Here is a 19,902-nt window from a genome sequence, read left to right on the forward strand (position 1 = left end):
TGGCTCATAAAAAAATCAAAATAAATTTGATAGGATTGAATACATACAAAGTATGTTATCTGAACAAAACAGAAGTAAACTTAAACAAAGATATCTGGAAAATTCCCAAATATTTGGAAATTAAACCATACACTTTGAAAGAACTCATAGTTAAAAGAAAAATCATAAGGCAAATTATAAAATACTTTGAACTGAATGAAAAAAAAATACCACATACAAAGATATGAGGTTCACAATTAAAGTATTGCTTGCAGGGAATTTTATGGCATTAAATTAAATGATCATTTTAGGAAAGAAGAAACATTTCAAAGCAGTAATTTAAGTTTCAACTTAAAAAGGTAGAAAAATAAAAATCAAGCGATATCCAAAATAACTACAAGTAAGGAAATAATAACGACATGAGTAGAAATCAATGAACTATAAAATGAAGTAGAAAACCAAAAAAAAAGTAGAGAAAATCAATGAATTCAAAAGCTGGTTCTTTGAAAAATACAATAGTGGATAAAATAATCGATTAAAAAAATACAAATTACTGATATCAGGAATGAAATAAGGGATTTTACCACACACATTAACCGATGTCTATGTCTTAATCTCTAAACCTATGAAGATGTTGCCTTATATGGCAAAAGGGACTTTACTGATGTTATTAAGTTAAGAATCTTTATTTACTGGGTGGGCACAATGTAATTACAAGAGTCCTTACAAGAGGAAGGCAGAAGGTTCAGAGTGAGAGAAGACAATGTGATGACAGAGACAGAATCAGTAAACTAGATTTGAAAGGGGTATACTGCTGGCTTTGAAGACGGAGGAAGTGGCTTGAGCAATGAATGCAGGGAACCTCTAGAATCTGGAAAGGTAAAGAAAGGATTTTACCCTAGAACTTCCAGAAGGAACTGACATTGCCAACACCTTGACTTTAGACCAGTGACACTGACCTTGGACTTCTGACCTCCAGAACTATAAGATAATAAATTTGTGTTATTATCAGCTGCTAAATTTCTGATAATATGTTACAGCACTAATAGGAAACTAATACAGTTAGTAGCCTTTTCAACAAACGGTGCTGAATTGTATAACCATATGCAAAAAGCAAACCTCATATCTTGTCCCACACCATTATAAATATTGGATAAGAATGAATAATAAACTTAAATGTAGAAGCTAAAGATATATTTCTAGGAAAAAAAAAGGAGAAAACTGGATTAGGCAAATATTTCTTAGATAGAATACAAAATCATGAACCAGGGGCGTCTGGGTGGCTCAGTTGGTTAAGAGTCTGACTTCGGCTCAGGTCATGATCTTGGGGTCCTGGGACCGAGTCCTACATCAGGCTCCCTGCTCCACCGGGAGTCTGCTTCTCCCTCTGCCCTCCCCCCGCACCCCACCCCCACCCCCCGTGCTCTCTCTCTCTTTCTTTCTCTCTCTCTCTCGCAAAAATAAATAAATAAAATCTTTTTTTAAATTATGAACCAAAAAATATGTGTACATGCATAAACTGGACTTCACCAAAATATTTTGCTCTTTAAAATATACTGTTTAAAAAATGAAACAACAATCCACAGACTTGCAGAAGATATTTACAAGACATATATCTCATAAATAACTTGGATTTACAACATATTAAGTAGACAGACTAACTTAAAAATATGTAGATAGGCAAAATCTTTTAACAGATACTTTACCAAAGAAGTACGAAATATAAAAAGCAAATAATCACATGAAAAAAAAAATGCTCAACATCACATTATTGGAGAAATACAAGATAAAAACATCAGATAGCACACCACAGTTATGAGAATTGATAAAACAAACCAAATGCCACATCCGTAGGCGCACACACACACGTACACACAGAAGTGACGGTACCAAGTACTGGTCACAAGGCAGAGCAGTGCAGCTCTTCTATACTGCTGATGGGAATCCCTGGTTCCCAAAGTGGCTCCCAGACAGAGAGGGCAGGAAGACAGCGAAGAAAGAGGCCGGCCGCCCCAGATCCGGGGAGGCTGGCTTAGCACACCAGGAGCTTACTTACGAGGCTTGTCTAGGACGGCCGCTGCAAGACGAGTGGGTCTCCGCACCCGCCGCCAGAATCTTCAAAGTTTATATAGAGGCCTTAACTGGGTTGAGTAACGTATCCAACCCAGATGGTGTCAGCAACACCTTACTCTCTCAAGGATGCGTCCTTGGAACAGCTCCCTATGCAGAAATGGTGGGTGGGCGGAACATTCCAAAGATGGAGGAGTGAGGTGGGGTGGGGCATGAGGAGCTTCCCGGCGCCCGGATCTAGCTTGCGGGTCAGTTTGTGGTCATGCCCTTTCAGTGACCTCCTGGAACACAATACCCCTTGTGACTAGCTCTTACAATCTCAGAGATGCCCCTCTTCTGAAATGTGCCTTGAGCAGTCGGCAAGGGGTTTCATTAGCATGAAGGTGGCTAATTTGGTGGCTGTCTGGCTCCATTGGAGGCAGATACCACAGCAGTAATGTAGGCACATGCAAGAGAGAACACAGATTAAGATAATGATTCCCCAAATAAGTAACACCTTTTTCCACCAAGAGCCCCATGATATGAACCATTGAGTTATTAAGTCCCCTAGGCTGAGGGTCAGATCCCTCAAGGTGGTCACTTGTGTCCCATGTGATTTAATTAAGTGGACACATTAGCAGACTCATCAGTGTGAACACACAGGTTTCTATCTGGATAATGGCACAGGTGCTTCCTAGCAAGACAGAAATACAGTTCAATTCTATTTTGGAGGACAGCTTTTCTCATTAGGAAGATTCCAGTGTTCAGTAAAGACAAGTTTTGTTGGCTATCATTTAAGGCTTCCTGGGTGAATTTGGTAAGGACTTCATGCATTGTATAACATCCACCAGACCAGTGGAGGGAATAAAGATGCTGGCCAAATGATCTATCAATGGAAAACAGAATGTGCCCACCTGGCCTAAAGCAGAGGGGCGTTGGCAGCTTTAGGAAGTTGACCTGCATGTGCGTACCATATAAATGTTCACTGAGGGAGGCAGCACAGTCAGGCATGAGGGAATGGACTGGGGATCGGTTATGCCGACCAGAATCCCCCTAGTCTCCCCTCTCTCAATGCTGCATGTTCCATCCCAGATATAGTGTTTCAGTAGGTCTGGCTTGCAGCAGGACAATAAGATACCAGTGGAGATTGGGTAGCTCCCCCCCTCACCCAGAGGTGTGGAGTAACTCACCCATCCGAGTGGGACATCCTGTTGCAAATTCCAGTAGAAAATGCTGTTTCCAGGGGTGACAGGACTTAGCATTCTCAGCAGCACGGCATGTTGATCTGCAATGAGAGTCAGGGCAATGGCTTTTTCTAGTGACTTCTGTACCTTCATGGTATTAGGTGCCTCAGCCGGGGTCCCCAGTCTAAACATATGGTTGACCACCATAGGACCACAGGCCCTCCTGGTTGATCACTGAAATGTATTAAAGCCTAGAATAGTACCTTAGCCTACCCAGTGTAGATGCTTTTATCTGTTAGTGATTTAATCTGCTGCTTTAACATTCCATCCTTCCTGTGTACCAACTCTTCTACTTGTGGGTTATAGTGGAGATGGAAGCTCCACTCAGTGTCATGCACTTTTGTCTAGTTTGGCACGCCATGACCTTTGAAATGTGATTCCCAGTCCCTGGGAATTGTCTGTTTGATGAGGGTATGTGTACGTGGTACTCAGCTTCTCTAATCCCCTCATGGCAGTGGCCTGGTTTGTGCAGTAACAGAGGAAAGCTTGGGTTTGGCCAGATGCAGTGGCCCACACAAACCAGGCATACTTGGAACACTCACTTGGGGGAGGGAGCTAGGATAATCACTTTGCTAGTCTCTCACTTGTTGGGAACTTGGGTGGACGGTCCCAGAATCCTTTGACAGTTGCCTTGGCTATTTAGAACACACAAGACATGCTACTACTACATTAACCAGGTCCCTGTACTTCAATGGCAATCCAGCATCCTTGGCAATACACCATCCTCCCAGTGTTCCAGTGGCCACTCTTTCTATGCATTTCCTGGCCTCAAAAGGGCTCATTCATGATCATCCACCCCTCAGCTTCCCATTATCCACACCATAGGGTTAACCCCTTTAGAACCAGCTCAATTATCAGTACAGAGGTTTAAATGGCCAGGGCTCATAAGTGATCATCCGTAAACCACTGGGTTTGGCCCGCGGGCTTCTGCAGTTCATTCCTGTTTCCACCCAGATGAGGTCAGTGTTGGGCTGAATAGTGACTGTAGTCCCTGGGAACCAATTGCCTTGACTATCATCAGAGGGCATTTCTTCTGCTCCCTATCTACAGACTGCAAGAAGGGGAGTGGGCATTTGAAGGATCTACATACCCTACATGGCCTAGAGCACCCGCATTTGTAGAGACAGTGGGCTGGCAGAGGGGTGCTCTTTTGCTGCAAATAGGCATCCACTTAGTCAAAGTGGGAGTTTGAGCCACCACAGAAGTGGGTCAATGGAACATATTCTCAACCCACCCTTTGATAGAAAGAGAAGTTTTTACTATGAAATGCTATTCCTTCCCGGGAGGCTCTACTTGGAGGAGTGCTATGCACACTGCCAGAAACTGTTGCTCTGTGGGGGTATATTGGGTTGCTGTCCCCTTTAGGAGCTGGGGCCAAAATCCTACGGATACTTCCCCCCTTCTGTTTTCTCTGCTACAGTGCCCAACCCATATCTTATGGAATCCCAGATATACCTAATTCAAATGGTAGCCCTGCTTGGAAAATGTCCAGAATTTTAATCTGCTTTGCTAACATTTTTGTCTTTTCAAAGATGGCTTGCTGCTCTGATCCCCAGTCCCACATGTCCCTTTTACCAAGTGGTGTAAGGAACAGAGGCACTTTGCCCGGTGGGCAGTTACAGCCTTCCAAAACCCCAAAACCCCTGCAAAGACTTACATCTCTTCCGTTTTCTTAAGGATTGGATAGGCTTACACCTTCTCAATCACAGATTCTAGGACAATGCTTGTCCTACGTGACCACGTGACTCCTAAAAACTTTATAGCAGTGCCTGAGCCTTCAATTTTTTGTAGGTTCACCAGAGAAATCCCTTGTAGATGTTCCAGCAAAACCTGCAGAGTGTCCTGCAGCAGAGGCAAATCTTCACATGTTAACACTGTATCATCAGTGTCGTGGGTGCATCTTATTGATGGTGGAAAAGGAGAACTGTGACAGATCTAGAGCTACCATCATGTGATATATTGTGGGGCTGTGCAGGTAAACTTGGATAAAGACTTGAAATGTCCTTTGCTGCCCTTCCCACGTGAAGACAAATTGATCTTGCAACTCAGTGGCTACAGGTATACTGAAAAATGCTTTTGTGTAGTACAGGATTATATACTCCCAGGACTGTGGCCAAGGTATCCAAGATGGTGGCAACTTTGGGCACAGCCACATGGAGGGTGGCACTACCTTATTCAGTTCTCAGTAGTCCACGGTCATCTACCATGAGCCATCTAACTTTTTTATTGGTCATACCAGGTTGTTGAAAGCACTATGGGCAAGGTGTACAATACCCACTTGGTGCAGTTCTTGGATAGTTTCTCCTATTTCCTTATGCCCTCCAGATAATTTATACCATTTGACAGTTACCACTCTATGGGGGCAGGATGCGTACTGATTCCCAGTTGGCATTTCCCCTTACCTCTGGTTTGATTACTTAAACCTGGAGGTAGAATTCACTGCTTTAAAGTTTCCAGAGTTTGATCTTATGGAATATCAGTGCCCAGTACGTTGTCAGTACCAGAGAGATTAAAACCATATTCTTGTGGAGGAGAACACCTAATTTGCATGCCAAAGAAACCTTCCTGATCATAACCTTTTGCCTTCTGTAACCATCAATGGTGCTGAGGAGGCAAGAAAACTTCTGAGAGTTACCATGGAAGTCAGCATAGTAGTCCTCCCTTATCCGTGGTTTTGCTTTCTTTCTTTTTTTTTTTTTTTAAAGATTTTATTTATTTGACAGAGAGAGACACAGTGAGAGAGGGAACAGAAGCAGGGGGATGGGAGAGGGAGAAGCAGGCCTCCCGCGGAGCAGGGAGCCCGATGTGGAGCTCGATTCCAGGACCCTGGGATCATGACCCGAGCTGAAGGCAGACGCTTAACGACTGAGCCACCCAGGCACCCCCGTGGTTTTGCTTTCTGCGGTTTCACTTACCTGTGGTCAACAATGACCTGGAGGGTGCCTGGGTGGCTCAGTTGGTTAAGTGACTGCCTTCAGCTCAGGTCATGATCCTGGAGTCCCGGGATCGAGTTCCGCATCAGGCTCCCTGCTCAGCAGGGAGTCTGCTTCTCCCTCTGACCCTCCCCGCTCTCATGTGCTTTCTCTCTCAAATAAATAAATAAAATCTTTAAAAAAAAAACAACAACAATGACCTGGAAGCAAGTGCTACTCCTGATGAATCACCAGGTCAATAGTAGCCTAACACTACCTCACAATGCCTACATTATTCATCCCACTTCGTCTTTTCACTTAGGCATTTTATCATCTCACATCATTACATGAAGAAGAAGGTGAGTAGAGTATAATAAGGTATTGTGAGAGAGAAAGGCCAGACTTACATAACTTTTATCACGGTATATTGCTATAATTATTCTATTTTTGCAGTAGTTATTGTTGTCAATCTCTTACTGTGCCTAATTTATAAATTATACTTTATCATAGGTCTGTATTTATAGGCAAAATCATAGTACATAGGGGGTTCCGTACTGTCTGTGGTCTCAGCACTATCCATGGGGGGTCTGGGGAATGTTTCCCCCTTGGATAAGGGGAAACTACCATACATTTGGCTCCAGTGACTCCTTTTGTTTGTTTCTGGGAGACCAGTAAATAGGTCAGTTTGAGGCCTCTGATGGACCCCAATGGCCCTCACCTGGAGGTAATCTTGGCTTGTATCCCATACCTGGGACATGGGAGGAACCCACACCAAATAGGACAATATCCCTAAGGCCTTGCTGGAGCTAGCAGGGCATCAGGTATAATAGGAACAGGTGGAGCAGGTACGAACTGCTGTTCAGGCTTTAAGGCTTTCAACAAGATGACTGACAGTGTTGGTTTAGCAGTCTATATGTTCAGGTGGGATCTCAGCAGCAATGAGGTCAAACCTCATTTGCTTCCAGGTTACTGACAATCACCACAACATCCTCTTCACAGACTCACTTTCCCAGGAACCCCACTTCATAACATCCCCTTTAGGCTTTGGCACGAGAACCTGGATGTTAATCCTGGGCAGTTTGTTCCTTCCGAGCTTTGCAAGATGGCAGGTTAAGATCTCCAACTTATTCTCCTGTTCTCCCACCTTGTCAAGCAACCCCAAGGCTAGCAGAGTGGTGGATACCACACTTCTCTAACCTCAGCTCTTCTTTCTACTTTCTAACTCAAACTTCAGTTTCTAGTTGGCATTGGTGGCCAGTCAAACTGCCCACAGTAGAGGCCAATCCACTTCAGCAGCCATTTTGTTTTTCTTCTCTGCCACAGTGGGCTATGCCCAGTTCCTCAAACAAATGCATTAAAACAGCTGGCTTTTTCAGGCATCCCATACTCATGCAGTGGCCCACAAGCATCTAACATATGGACCACCCCTCCCTACATAGAGGTAAATGGCTCATTTGGGATTTACCCCAAGGGTGCCTCTTTTTTTTTAATTTTTTTTATTAACATATAATGTATTATTTGTTACAGAGGTACAGGTCTGCGATTCAACAGTCTTACACAATTCACAGGGCTCACCATAGCACATACCCTCCCCAATGTCCATCACCCAGCCACCCCATCCCTCCCACCCCCCTCCACTCCAGCAACCCTCAGTTTGTTTCCTGAGATTAAGAGTCTCTTGTGGTTTGTCTCCCTCTCTGGTTTCGTCTTGTTTCATTTTTCCCTCCCTTTCCCTATGATCCTCTGTCTTGTTTCTCAAATTCCTCATATCAGTGAGATCATATGATACTTGTCTTTCTCTGATTGACTTATTTCACTTAGCATAATACCCTCTAGTTCCATCCATGTCATTGCAAATGGCAAGATTTCAATTTTTTGATGGCTGCATAATATTCCATTGTGTATATATACCCCATCTTCTTTATCCATTCATCTGTTGATGGACATCTAGGCTCTTTCCATGGTTTGGCTATTGTGGACATTGTTGCTATAAATATTGGGGTTCACGTGCCCCTTCGGATCACTACCTTTGTATCTTTGGGGCAAATACCCAGTAGTGCAATTGCTGGGTCATAGGACAGCTCTATTTTCAACTTTTTGAGGAACCTCCATACTGTTTTCCAGAGTGGCTGCACCAGCTTGCATTCCCACCAACAGTGTAGGAGGGTTCCCCTTTCTCCGCATCCTTGCCAACATCTGTCATTTCCTGACTTGTTAATTTTAGCCATTCTGACTGGTGTGAGGTGGTATCTCACTGAGGTTTTGATTTGGATTTCCCTGATGCGGAATGATGTTGAGCACTTTTTCATGTGTCTGTTGGCCATTTGGATGTCTTCTTTGGAAAAATGTTTGTTCATGTCTTTGCCCATTTCTTAATTGGATTATTTGTTCTTTGGGTGTTGAGTTTGATAAGTTCTTTATAGATTTTGGATACTAGCCCTTTATCTGATATGTCATTTGCAAATATCTACTCCCATTCTGTCGGTTGTCTTTTGGTGTTGTTGACTGTTTCCTTTGCTGTGCAAAAGCTTTTTATCTTGATGAAGTCCCAATAGTTCATTTTTGCCCTTGCTTCCCTTGCCTTTGGCTATGTTTCTAGGAAGAAGTTGCTGCGGCTGAGGTCGAAGAGGTTGCTGCCTGTGTTCTCCTTTAGGATTTTGATGGACTCCTGTCTCACATTGAGGTCTTTCATCCATTTTGAGTCTATTTTTGTGTGTGGTGTAAGGAAATGGTTCAGTTTCATTCTTCTGCATGTGGCTGTCCAATTTTCTCAACACCATTTGCTGAAGAGACTGTCCTTTTTCCATTGGATATTCTTTCCTACTTTGTCAAAGATTAGTTGACCATAGAATTGAGGATCTATTTCTGGGTTCTCTATTCTGGTCCATCGATCTGTGTGTCTGTTTTTGTGCCAATACCATACAATTACAAAGCTGATGATTACAGCTTTGTTAATAGAACTTGAAGTCCGGAATTGTGATGCCACCCATTTTGGTGTTCTCTTATTACATTCCTTTGGCTATTAAGGGTCTTTTCTGGTTCCATACAAATTTTAAGATTATTTGTTACAGCTCTGTGAAAAAAGTTGATGATATTTTGATAGGGATTGCATTGAATGTGTAGATTGCTCTAGGTAGCACAGACATTTTAACAATATTTGTTCTTCCAACCCATGAGCATGGAACGTTTTTCCATTTTGTTGTGTTTTCCTCAATTTCTTTCATGAGTGTTCTGTAGTTTTCTGAGTACAGATCCTTTGCCTCTTTGGTTAGATTTATTCCTAAGTATCTTACGGTTTTGGGTGCAATTGTAAATGGGATAGACTCCTTAATTTCTCTTTCTTCTGTCTTGTTGTTGGTGTATAGAAATGCAACTGATTTCTGTGCATTGATTTTATATTCTGCCACTTTACTGAATTCCTGTATGAGTTCTAGCAGGTTTGGGGTGGAGTCTTTTGGGTTTTCCACATAAAGTATCATATCATCTGCAAAAAGTGAGAGTTTCACTTCTTCTTTGTCGATTCAGATGCCTTTAATTTCTTTTTGTTGTCTGATTGCTGAGGCTAAGACTTCTAGTACTATGTTGAACAGCAGTGGTGATAGTGGACATCCCTGCCGTGTTTTTGACCGTAGGGGAAAAGCTCTCAGTTTTTCCACATTGAGTATGATATTCGCTGTGGGTTTTTCATAGATGGTTTTTATGATATTGAGGTATGTACCCTCTATCACAAGGGTGCCTCTTTCCCAAGACCTTTTTCTTCAGTCCGCTGGCTGGCTTACCAATTCTTGGATTACAACTGACCACCATACAAGGAGGGCAAAGAGAGACCAAAGAGAGGCAAGCTACTCTACAGTGGTAGGTGACAGTTTTAATAAGCAAGGAACCTTACATATGAAACTTATCTTGGGAAGATGTGAAAAAAAGTAGATGTTCTCACCTATCCATTAAAATCTTAAAGGTTTATATAGAGGCCTTACCTGGGTTGAGTCATAATCTGGCCAGATTATCTCAACAACACCTCACTCTCTTAAGGCTATGTCCTTGGAACAGCTGCTAGTCTGGGAATGGTGGGTAGAACATACATTTGAAGAACAAAGGAGGAGGTGAAGAGCCTCTAGTTGCCCGAGTCCAGCTCTCAATTCAACCAGTGGTCACATCCTCTCGATGACCTTCTCCAACAGGAATACAAAATTGTACAGCTATCTTAGAAAAGTTTGCTTTGTTTCTTATAAAGTTATTTACACACTTATACAATTCAGCAATACAAATCCTAGCTAGTTGTGTAATTAGAAAAATGAAAATAATTATGTGTCAAATATTTGCACTTGAATGTTTATACAAACTTATTCCTAATAGTTCCAAATTGGAAAAAAAAAACAAAAACCTGATATCCCTCAACTGGCCCATAGTCAAACAAATCATAAAATATCCATATAATGAGATGCAATGGATAATAGTCAGCAATGAAAAGGAGCAAACTACTAAATTTCAAAATGAATGAATTGTGAAAGCATTATTTTAAGTAAAAGTTGTCAGACATGAAACACTACACAATCTGTAATTCCATTTATATAAAATTTTAGAATAGGCAAAGCTATTGCGACAGAAAGCAGATCAGTGTTTGGCAGACACTCTGGGTAGGGAGAAGTGTTACCATAAAGGGGCATATGGGAGATGTTTCGGATGATGGACATATTCTATATCATTGTTTGGGTGATGGTTACATGATTGTATACATTTGCTAAAACTCATTGAATTATACACTCAACAACTAACACACCCAACAACACAGATAAATCTTTAAAATATTGAACAAATGGAAATCAAACACAAAAGAGTAAATGCTCTATAATTCCATTTATATGATATTCAAAAAGAAAGGCAAATAACCTATAGTCTTAAAAAAACAGGCAGTGATTGTTTATGGTGACAATGGTTGACTAGAGTCTTATACCAGAGTATTTTCTAGGGTGATTGGAAATTTTTTATATTTTTACTGGTGTGGTGGTTACTATGGTGTATATATTTATCACAGCTCATCAAGCTATGCACTTTAAAAAATTTTTGTTGTATGTAAATTTTTCCTCAATAAGAAAGAAAGAATGATTTTCCCTATTTGGACTGAAACTGAAAGTGTAAAATTTGGCACATTCTTATGATTTCTTACCATGCCATTTATTTCAGGAGTTATCAAAACACTCAGTTATTTCATGCTTTGCACTTTCCAAATGTCACAAAAAGAAAGTCACCTAGATGAACATGCTAGACCAAAAATCTACAACTTTCAAATTCCCTATTTAACTCCTAAGGTAAAATTAAATTGTAAGTGTACCCGAGGTCCTCTTATTCTAAATTTCCCTAAATTTCCCTGACCCTGGAGCGACCTCCTCTGAGAACTAGGCACATTTTATTTAAAAACAACATAAATATGCAGAAATATTGTTTCTGCCTTAGTCTTTCTATGAAGGGGATGAAATCACAGACCATTTGTGGTAAAAGAGGGTCATGGTATCTACCTAGAAACTGCAATTAAATTGGGTCCACTCTTAGAAGATTTTGATCACTTCTACAAACTCTTATTTAACAAATGTCCACTATAACTTGCTACATTCTGTGTGTGTGTGTGTGTGTGTGTGTGTGTATTATTCAATTCTTTAATTCTTTGTTAGTTTAAAAGGAAGGGTTTACATTTATAAACCTGTTAGCATTGGCAACTATGTTAGTCCATAATTTAGTTGTGAAGAAACACAAATCAAACTGGTTTAAAGAAAAAAGAATTATTGGCTCACTTAACTGAAAAGCATATAGTATAGTTTCATACAATGATGAGAATAGTTATTCAAATATTATCATCAAGACTAGATAGACATCTGTCTCTCTCAGCTCTGCTCTCTTCCACGTTGGTATTATTTCCCAGCCAGTTCTCTCCCCTATGGTGGCCCCCAGAAGACTGATGTCTATATCTGGGTAGTTCATGTAAAAAGTATACTAGTTTCTGTTTCTTAATAGTTCCAGCAAAATTCCCTGAAATGACGGCCATCGACCTGGCTTGGGTAAATCTCTGAACCAATTACCGTGGAGAGGGAAAAAAAAATCTATTCCTGGTGGAGGAGAAATTCATGTGGTCATTGCTAGAACTGCAGTATGGTTAATATGTCCCAAACAGATGATCTGAGTGTTAGGGAGCTGTGATTTTTCAAAAAGCAAATCAATATCCTTCTAAGGAAAGTTTGGGATTAGAGGCTAGTCAATCCACAAATGTAACAAACAGAACTAAAAACCAACAAACACAATCTATCCTCTGCAGTAATTGAATAGGATGCTTAAATAAATCCCTTGCACAGTTGTTGCTTAAGAAATATTTGTTCATGGAATGAGACACTTGAACACTTTTTCTGTGTAAAGTCATGTTTCTGTTAAAATTGAAATGATTTCTCTCAAGATAAGCTAATCTTCCTAAACTTTAAAGAGTTCTTATATAACATAATAAAAAAAATGGAAAAAAAATAAAATAAAGAGTTCTTTTGGCATTGGAGATTTCTAAAGGAGAACTATGAAATTTCCTCCTTACTTTGTCTTTTGCTTTCATATTTTTCTTCCACTGATATATTCTTGTTGTATTTCTGGTAATTAACACCAACACTATCTTCCTCGTTCCAGTATGGTTTAGAGGACAGGGCTGGAATAAAGCCAGAGAAATTGCCCACAATGTTTATCAGAAGATCAATGATTTAAGACTTACTGGTACAGTATGTACATACTACACATACTGTATTATTGTATATTAGTGATTTTACATTTTAACTGCACATGTTAATGTTATCTTATATATTAATGGAAGAAAGAAATTATACTGAATCATGCACACTCTCTATCTTGATTTCTTTTGTTATCAAATTAAAGCTTTGCCAGAATGCTGATCGGAATTAGGAGAATGATGGGATTTTTCCTCTATAAAACTAGTCTAACTAGTTTGTTACCCAGTGTCTTTACTTCATTATCACAAATCTCCAACTGACCTGGCAAATATTTTAAAAATCAGGGGCGCCTGGGTGGCTCAGTCGTTAAGCGTCTGCCTTCAGCTCAGATCATGATCCCAGGGTCCTGGGATCAAGCCCCACATCAGGCTCCCTGCTCAGCAGGAAGCCTGCTTCTCCCTCTCCCACTCCCCCTGCTTGTGTTCCCTCTCTCGCTCTTGCTGTCTCTCTTTCAAGTAAATAAATAAAATATTAAAAAAATATATTTTAAAAATCAATAGTGAAGTACACTGGGACTTTGAAATCAGAATTCAAGCATACTTACCTTCAAGTATGACCTGTGTTTGGCTTAAACCAAACATCATACTATATTCTGCCTGCAGAACTGAGTATATGATCCAAATCAGACTGGTGAGATTTTAATCCAGCCATGGGTGGAAGAAGAGCAAAAAGCTTTCTCTTTCCTGATGGATAAGGAGGAAAGCTTTGCATATGTTGCGGGAATAAAAGGTACAGCACAGGGAAAATAGTCAATGATACTGTAATAGCTTTGTATGGTAACAGATGTTAGCTACACTTGTGGTGAGCAGAGCATAAAGTGTAGAACTCTTGAATCACTATGTTTTACACCTGAAACTAATGTAACATTGTGTGTCAAACATACTTAAGTAAAAATAAATATATAAATAATAAGAAGAAAAATAGTATATTAAATTCAGTGTGTAGCCAAGGATAAGAAACAAACAAAACCACCCAAAATATGTTTTTAAAACAATGTACTTTGAAGAATGAACCTACAGGCTCCTCTCCAAAATTGTCTATCTGAAAAATGCTGTGGCCAAAGACTTTGAGCAATTTCTGGAAGAAACAAAATAATGATTTTAGTACTTTAAAAACCCATGTTTCTTATAATATTATGATTGCTAAGCTATAATAAATATATAATAAATTTGGGTGATCAGCAAATTTCTAAAAAAAAAAGGAAGCTTTGCTACTGCTGGGCATTGTTTTATGGCTGTAAGAAAAGATCATGCTGGAGAACAGAGTCAACGGTGGTTAAGTTGGGCAAAGAAATAGGGAGTTCCTTATGTGAGTTCAAGGATCAAGCCTCTCTTGAAGCAATATTAATTATACAAGCATTATTTTTGAAGAATCAATAACTTGCTTTTATCACTTCAGCCAGACTGAGAGGACTTTTTGTGACTTGCAACTTAAAATATACTAATAAATTAATATTAATATCTAGCAACAATTACTCATTAATAATTTAAAAAAGAAATCAAAGGACAAGCAAAGATACAACCCTGAACAATATGTCAGGGAATCTGAGTTGTAATCCCTTATTTTCAAATAACAAGCTGTTAGATTTTTCTGGGCTTTTTATCTTTTAAGCAGTAACATAGGACTGAAATCCTGTCCTGTAGTTTTTGAAGCTCAAATGACAAAACATATATAAAAAAGACTTTATAATATTCAAAGGGTTATCAAAATTCAATTGAATATGGTGTCAATGCTAATGAAAGACTAACACAAGTGTCTTAAAAGCACATAGACTATTTGGATTTGTCTGACCACTTATCATACTTGGTATGCATGCAGTGAAGGGCAAATTTAGTCCACGTCTCCATTGACAAGAAAAAGCTGAAAATCAGGTCAGTTCCCCAGATTACTCAAATAGCAAATTCACTTGCTCAGGGACTGACCTGATTCCCTTCACTTCACTGGTCAGTTACCTCCTCTAAGTGTGTTGCCCTTTGAGTAGGGACGCCTTATCACTATGTCTCGTATGAAGAGGATCGGGAGGCACAGCCCTTTCTCTTCTCTTGACCTTCACCCTCTCTGGGTTGCCAGACTCATGATGGTCTATTGCTAATTCCACACCACCTTCACATATAAATAGAGGCTGAAAGAAAACATGAAAACCAACTAAGATAAAAAAAAATCTGGTATTGAATCTCAGAAAATTTTAAAACTGCCTGGACACAGTATGTGTTTAGGACCATGGACATAAAATTCACCAAGGGTGGTCATTAAATTTCTTAATTCAGGCTCCGCACCTATAGACTCCTATTCAGTAGGCATGAAATAGAGCCCATGAACCTGCAATTTTAATAAATCTCCCAAATGGCTTTTAAGTATATGAAAGTTTGAGAAACATTAATACAAATTGGGTCTTAAGATTTTCCACCCCTTTCTAGCTATTCTAGCTAATTATTTGATCTTTATCACTGATTCTGAAGTTGATCATATCACAGAGTTTTTGAGGAGTCAAAAATAGTCTTAAGAGATAGTTTAGTTTCCCATCACAAATGAACTTTTTTATTGGCAATGGGGGCTCTACTGTAATGACCATGGGGAAAAATAAACAAGCACTTGAAGCTGTATGTTAAATTGATATTTTCTATAGGAGACCTAGCATAACACATATTTATGTGGGGGGTGTTGAGCGATTGAGCACATTTAGTGATAATATACTCTTCGTTATTTGAAAACAACAAACATAATCACGTTAATTCTGTTTTTAAAATAGCAGATCCCAGTTCCTTTGCCTGTGAGGTTACTCATCCAAAATTTCTCTGGGAATTTTTAGCACAGACATATTGTGCATGCATGGCACCAGGTTATTTTGGCACAATCACATCAGATTAAAGATCCGCCGAGACATCCTGTAAGTCTAGATAAAACAGCTCCCAATAAATGCAACTGTCATGACAGAGCTCCAAATGCTGAGAGTCTGCAGAGCAACAGGAACTTATATAACAGTCTACCTACAACTAGTAGTTTGGCAAATCACTACAGATACCAAAGAATGTATCCAAACACTGTAAACTAGCTGTGTAGTGGTAAGAGAGAAACATGGAACAAAACAGAAATATAATCGCCTAAATCAGAAATATTGCAGCTTCCACATATATTCATTCTAAGAGAAAGATGGAAGAAAGGCAGGCAGGCAGGCAGGAAGGAAGGACAAATCCCAAGTTTAAAATAATATTATTATTTCCCAATATTCAGGTGAATGTATGAAAGTAATTTAATTGTATCCACAGGAGCAAACTTTTATTTGAGCTAAAAAATAGCTATAAAATATATATTTCACCAATATCCAACAGTATTTGTATCTGATTCAAACCCTTTGAATCTTATAAAAAATTTCAAGCACTGTATAACAAATCTGATGTCTAGAAGAGTGAGAATTAATTTCATAATAAGGAGCAATGGTTTCATCTTATTTCCTCAGAGCTCCCAGGACTAGAGCATAATTAAGCCCATCTGCAAATAGTGCTACTCTGACCATTTCCAATCATTTTACCTACAAGTGTGGGCCCAGCTCCTGAAACTATTTCTGCTGTCAAGCTGGGGGTGGGGGGGAGGGGAGAGGGGGGGAAGGACAGGAATCAAAGTGCAGACTAATAAAGGTTTCATCTTGGAGTAAAACTAGTTTCGATGTAGTTGATTCAGCAAGCACACGTCAGAACCTATGGTAAGAAGACAGAGTGAGATACTGTCTCTGTTGTTAAGAAATTACAATCTGGTGATGGGGTTCTCCTTTCTGTGCTCCACCTTAAGATGACTTGATTCCAATCCTTTGTATGCTGAGGTTTGGAGGAAGTTTTTCTTTTGATAATCTTCTGTTTCCCAAGCTTTTGCTTTTATCATTGTTTTTATCATCATAAGAACTGTTTCTTTTTACCTTTCCATGTATATACGTACATACATATATAATATACATATTATATACATATATATAAAGAGAAATTATCCCCCAGTGTTTTTATTAAAGATTATTTATTTATTTATTTGACAGAGACACAGTGAGAGAGGGAACACAAGCAGGGGGAGTGGGAGAAGGAGAAGCAGGCTTCCCGCTGAGCAGGGAGCCCGATGGGGGGCTCGATCCCAGGACCCTGGGATCATGATCTGAGCCAAGGGCAGACGCCTAACGACTGAGCCACCCAGGCGCCCCACCCCCGGTGTTTTTATTACTTAACCTTTCTTTGTAGTTTGACTTCTCCTCCCACCATTTCATTGAAATTGCTTTTGCCAATATCCTCAACTACCTCATTAATGATAAGTTTTTAGTGTTTATTTGAATAAACCTTTGTGGCACATTTTATACCACTGATTGATTCATTAATTTAATATTTTTTTGAGTGTCCATTAAGGTGCAGACATTGCTCCCTGTGCTGGGGATGCAGGCGTGAACAAGTCAGGCAGGTTCCTTGCTGTAATGAAGCTGATGTTTTAAGTGAATACTCAGCTTGGTTATTCATAAAGCATTTGCTTCAGTAAAACCATTCTGTTGGTTCTTCTACTTTTCTGACCTTCCCTTTCAGTTTCTTTTGTAGTACCTGTTTATCCTATCAGTGCCTTAAACATTGATATTCTTTATAAGGTTTCGCCATTGAACTCTTGATTCTTTCTTCTGTTCTCTCCTAATGTGATTTCATCAACTCTACACTCATTTGCTGATCCTGACTAAATGTCTATATCCAGCTTTGAAATTCTCTTGAGCTTCAGTCAGACTCTCATACCTCGGATGGAAGCTCTACTTGCATGTCTTGAAGAACCTCCAAATTAATATACCCAAAGCTTAACCCCTCGTATTCCTTTGCCTCCAATCAATCCTTTCTCTTGTGTTCTTTATCATATCTGGTGATGTCATTATTCATCCTACCTATGCTAAAAATCTTAGAAACACCCTCGACTCTTTTCTCTCCCTTGGTTGTTTCCATTTTCTACATACAATTAATCACCAGAAGGAGCCAATTTACATTTTAGTATTCCTTGGATTCTCTACTTCTATCTTCATCATCTATCTCTCTCACAGCCTGAGTAAAATTTGAACATCTCTAACCTGGACTTTGACATCATCTTGCTAATGGGGTGATTGCTTCGAATTCATCTTCCGTACAGCATTAATTTCTCCGCTTAAAACTCTTGAATACTACATATCAACAAAAATTCAAGTGAACAATTCTTGACACACAGTAAGTATGTAGCAAATTATTGTTGAATTGGATTTCTCTAAACCATAGTAAATCATTTCTCCCTATAACCTATATAGAGAGCATGTACACCTAGAGAGTAAAACAATAAAATGACAAAAGGTGGTACATCATTACTAAATAACCATTTTAGTACTGCCTGCAAGCTCTTAGGATCAAATTCTAGGAGGAACCAAGAACCACATTACATGAGTTTATTTATTTAGTCAGAGTCCCAAAGCGTGCAAATTTGTCTCAGGATATAATTTATTCATTGGGAAATGCTAGCCAAATTCATGATGTTTTGCTATCAGACCAGAAGTATATTACTTAAAAACAAAACAGGTTGGGAATTTCCTAAGCTATTTTAAAGAGGCGCATGTTTCTACAGGCAGTATATTTCATCAATTAAGACAAGAAGATTTGGAATCACTTCTGCACATAAAATGTTCTGAAATAAAGTATTCATTCATTTACATTCTAGAACATAAATCATGATTTTAAAAATATCACTAGTATGTGCAGTGCCCAGCTATTTAATACCACAAGCTTATTCTTTATACATAAACATTAGCAATAACAAAATCAAAGAATTCATTAAATACTTTAAATCAAAGCTTATTTGGGGTTTCTCATTTCTGAGCTACTTAGCCAGTCCCCTCATTCTTTTACACTAAGTATCAAGTTAGATGTTTACAGAAATCACTCTTCCATTTGTCCATAGGTTCATGTTACTATTATTTGTCAGATTAATACCTTTTTCTTTTAATGGTAATTTTGGTATAAGTGGGTTGTTATTTTTTTATGTGGCACCTAGATAGTGAAATTGTATTGGTATATTGTCATTCTGATGATGCTGTCAATAACTGATGTATACACTTTCAAAGTATAAATGATGTGTCATCAGAAAAACCAATAATGGTACCTAGCATGTCAGTCACCAAAATTGTCAGAGCTAACAATTGCCATATTGAATTTCATTCAATAAGCCATGTCCCTTGCATTCAACATGTTAGTATTACCTTCAGGAGCAATAATGTGCCCTACACTTCACATGAGGTCAGCTCATTCCTATCATGAGGTAGAAATGATCTAGGGTTGTCTACTCAGTGAGGCATCCTGAATAAACATCCTTTTTGTATATGCACAGCATGCATAATTCTGGATATTTAATGCGGTCAGGTTTTCTTCCCATTTCACATTAACATGTGTTAATGAAAATCCGTTTAGAGGAATCCTATGAACATTTGTCTTCTTATTTTAAGCACACACATATATGTGTGTATATATGTCATAAGCATATATTCATATATGCACATGTACATATATTTCAAGTATATGAGTTTTTAATGTAGAGAAACACAGCCAACACAGATTTCACAACACGGATGTTTTACAACATCTGAATTCAGGTCCACAATTATTGATTTTTTTGGTTATATAATTTCTTTGAAGAAAAAAGTAAGTACATTATATCATTAGAAAATCTTTATTGTAGGTATGACTGTCTTCTAGAAATTTGATATTCAAGACAGTTGAATGGCTAACATATGGATTTTAGGGTTATTGCTTCTTTGCAAAGTTCAAAAAAACTCAGTTTTAATTTCTGCAGCCCTGCTGGAATTAAGAGCGTATATAACACTTTTTTTTTACTCTAAGTTTAAAAACATAGTTTTAATTTAATAGTTCTTCACTAAAAATAGCACCTTTTACTTGCTGGCCTAATGCAAGATCTTGAGATCATGATTTTCCTTTC

The 19,902-nt window shown here is 39.0% G+C and overlaps 1 protein-coding gene and 1 long non-coding RNA gene across 2 annotated transcripts in view; one reads left to right on the top strand and one right to left on the bottom strand.

The window, feature by feature from the left end:
• The window catches only part of KCNH7 (potassium voltage-gated channel subfamily H member 7), a 639,535-nt gene extending 637,377 nt beyond the window's left edge, over window positions 1-2,158 (bottom strand). The window contains exon 1 of the mRNA XM_078070893.1: window positions 2,036-2,158. The gene's annotated coding sequence lies outside the window, so the exon portion shown is untranslated. The remainder of the gene's footprint in view (window positions 1-2,035) is intronic.
• LOC118552072 (uncharacterized) overlaps window positions 1-19,902 on the top strand; it is a 230,351-nt gene that overhangs the window by 124,245 nt on the left and 86,204 nt on the right. The gene's annotated exons all lie outside the window — the stretch shown is intronic.

Source organism: Halichoerus grypus, chromosome 4 (genome assembly GCF_964656455.1).
Source record: "Halichoerus grypus chromosome 4, mHalGry1.hap1.1, whole genome shotgun sequence".
NCBI lineage: Eukaryota > Metazoa > Chordata > Mammalia > Carnivora > Phocidae > Halichoerus > Halichoerus grypus.